Source organism: Urocitellus parryii, chromosome Y (genome assembly GCF_045843805.1).
Source record: "Urocitellus parryii isolate mUroPar1 chromosome Y, mUroPar1.hap1, whole genome shotgun sequence".
In the NCBI taxonomy this organism is placed as follows: Eukaryota; Metazoa; Chordata; class Mammalia; order Rodentia; family Sciuridae; genus Urocitellus; species Urocitellus parryii.
Genome location: NC_135548.1, coordinates 55,912,814 through 55,916,528, shown reverse-complemented (window position 1 = coordinate 55,916,528; position 3,715 = coordinate 55,912,814).

The window sequence follows — 3,715 nt, the reverse complement described above, 5'->3', positions numbered from 1 at the left end:
CAGGGATCAGACTAGAGGGCCTGCTGGGCTCACCTGCCCTGTGCTACTCACTGTTACTCTTGAGCTCCTCTGCGACAATCGCCAGAGGTGTGGCGTCTAAGATGAAGCCTCACCCAGTGTATCCACAAAAGGGCTAGTTGGCCCCCCTGAGATTCCTGGGAGCCTGAGGCTCGGCATTGTCTGCAACCACAGGAGAACATCCTTCTCCCTCCAGTGGCTCCAACCAAGTGAGCTCGGATGGCTTGGTCAGTGAAGTGGGTGCCTGGATACCAGGGTTCCATGTTCTGTTTGATCCATTGTCAAGGCAATGATGTCATTTCCTGTGCCCATACCTGAGCCTCTTTTCACATAAGACCACTTTCAACAGCCCTATGGGCTGCCGATTTCTCCTCCATGCCTACCCATCTCAGGTGCGCAGGTGTTCACCAACAACTACCCAAACATCCCCACCAGCATCTGCCCTGCTTGGTGCCACTAGAGTTCCAGCTTGGAGCCTTCAAAAATGCATTCACAACCAGTCCTTCCCTCTCAGCAGCTTTTGGACCCTGGTCCCATCATTGTGCAACTCATGGTGTGCCCAGTCTTTTCTGGAAAGTAGGGTAGCATCTAATCTCTAGGGTTTATTGTGTCTATTGGCCCATAACACCCTCTGTTCTCTCTGAAACCAGAGATGGGACTCACAGGTGGCTAAAGCACAAATGTAGAGATGGGATAATCACAAGAAAGGGAGAGACAAAGAATGCACCCTAACTCAATCAGGCCTGTGTCCCACACAGGGACATGGCCAATGTCCGTCCCATCGTGGCTGCAGTTCCCTCTCTACACCATGGCAAGTTGGAGGGGACTGAGATGCAGAGGCTGCTCCCCTCTGCCATACAACTTCCCAAGGCTTCTCCTAAGATTTCAAAAGGGCCAAGTGTGTCTAGTGTTGGGGTCTCACAGAGACTCCGAGGTACCACAGCATCCTGCTGCCCAGAACCGGTTCACCCCTCACCTCAAGGGGGCTCAGCCTCTGGATTCATGGGAATTGAAGTGGGTACAGGTGATGGGATATCACCTCCAAGACTGAGTTATGCCAAGTCCATGACCCCTGTCTGCATCCCTGTCTCCAGCACCACTCCCCCCTCTCTCTTTCCTCCTCAGAGCAAACAAATCCATTTAGCAAGTGTGTCCTGTGATAAAGACATGACGGTCACCCATCCTCTCATTACAAAAACACTGAGGCTCAGCCAACATGGATCCTACAGGGAACACAGGCATAAACTCAGACTCCGATCCTCCCAGCCGAGCCTCAGTGGAGCCTGGACTCCCAGCCTCCTGAGTCAAGGAAACAGAGGTTCCTAGCCGAGCCACCTTGGATGCAGCCGCACACAAACTGAACTCATCAATGCCCCTTGCTCTCAGTTGTGAGTAAGAGGGGAAGTGGTGTTTCACAACCCTGGACATCAAGTGCAGTCTCCAGGCTTTGGGGTGTGCCCTGGCCTCTGTCTATCTGCCCAGGCTCTCCTACCCACACTGGCCTCTTACCCAACCTCCTCCTAGGGCCAAACTCAATCCTGCCTCTCAATTTCTGCTGCCTTCCCCAACACACTGCTCCCCAAAATGAGCAGGGCTGGCTCTCGGTTATCATGCTGGTGCCAGCAGCAATGCCACCCCACTGACATAATTCTGAGTCCCAACCTAGGCACTCCAGCTGTCTTTGCCACACCTGGCCTGTTTGGGCTCTGGCTCTTGCTCTTTTCTTTCATGTGCATGTGTTTTGAGGTTTTGAGTTTCTCCCACTGCAGAACTGCAGCTGTGGCAGGGTAGAGCTCATGAGGGTGACATTCTGAGCCACATCCAATCCCATCAGGACTGTTCACTGGGGTGACTGCTGGAACACAGTGATGAGTGAACACATGGGAGGTGGTTGGACCCACCTTGCCTCTGAGTGGCTTCCTTTCAGGACAGGAATGTAGGCATGGGAGCCCCTGGCGTGGGATGCTTTGCACAAGGCGTGACCATGGGCTCTCTTTTCTGGCAAAAATGGCTCCACTCAGCATGGAGAGCACTGTCATTCCTGGTGGCTAACAACAGCCCTGGACCCCAGAAAGGAACCCACACTCAAGATTAACGTCTGAGTGTGCGTGTCCTCGAGGAAATGAGGTCTCCTGATCCCAGGTGCAAAGGGGTAAGTCCTCTAACTCCAGGGGCCATGAAGGGACATCTGAGTTTCCCTCGTCCTTCTTTCCCTCTCTAACTAACCACAGTTAGGACCCTGGCCTCATTCCCCAGTGAGGATCATTAGGCTCCATAAAGGACAGTCTCTAAGATGCTCAGTGGACCAACACCCTCTGCACAACCCATAACCCTATTCACCCAAGAGGCAAGAGGATTTCTATTCAGGAAAACCAGGAAAGGGAGAGCCTTTCTCAAGGACACAAGGACATTAGTGAGTGAGGGAGTGATTAATGGATGGAGAACTATTTCCAACACCAACTTCCAGGAGCATATATGGCCCCCTGGAGAATTCTGCAGTGTGTTGGTGATTAAGGAGAACGTGTGAATTCAGGGGTCACTAGGTCCTCTCAGCCATAAGGAGGGAAACTGCCATAAAGGAACTAGGACAAGGGTGCGAGGAATGCTCACTGGTGGGAGATCGGAAGGAAGGAAAGTGTACTCATTAGAAAAGTGTCGCCTGAAAATTCTTAGCCAGCCAAAAGTCGTGCGAACTTGTGTGGGAAAAGAGTCTTTGCACAGTGATGAAGCTAAGAGCTCACATGATGGAACACAGCATCAACTGGGACCAAATCCAATATCTGATATTCTTGTAGGAAGAGGAGAGTCTGGACCCAGATACCAGGGAGACTGGGGGATACCGGATATGTGAGGTTGGAGCCAGGGCGGGATGCCCATATGGGAACCACAGATCGTGGGCAGCAATAGGAGAGTGGGCAAGGGCTGGGAGAGTTGGGGAGACAGTCCCCTTGAAACCTGGGAGGGGTTATGGCACTGGGACAGCCCAACACCTACTGTGTTGAGCCTCTGGAGCTCAACGGAAGACACTTCCTCTGTTGTCGGCCACCCAGTTAACAGAGTTTGGTTGCAGCAGCCTAGGACCCAGCTGAAGGTCTGAGCATGTTGGCCATGCAGGTTGGATCTGGACCACAGACACCCTCATCAGAGATTGTAGGGTCTCAGCCCTGAGGCAAGACAGGCACTAAGTCAGGCCAGGTGGGGAAACGGATAGGCACACACTCTGGGGGCTGGTGCCTGTGTTACTGGGAGCACTTCTGATCGCAATTCCCTGATCTGCTGCCAACACAGGCTACAGAGGAGGGTACAGAAACACAGACCACGGATCTGCCCCACTCAGTGGGCCCAGGCCAACACCACACCCAGCAGCCTCGTGCCATACCCAATGAGTCTCGAAGCGGCCCCCTCTTCCCATCCTGAGAGCTCTTCCCTTCCTCATGTGCCAATAGCTCCCTACTGTCACTGGCAATATCTACTCTGTGAGATGTCAACATCCGTGGGTACTGTTCTCTCATCCCAGGACAGTGTGGTCCCACACACCCTGGTGAAATGGGCCACCTGGAGGCTGGACCTGGAGGTTGTTGAGGCTGAATGGCAGCGGTGGTCCTCTGGCACTTAATATTATTTAAGTTAAACAAAAACAAAAACAAAAACAAAAAACGGGTCTTGGTGCTCAAAAATGTTTGATTTGCATATTCTC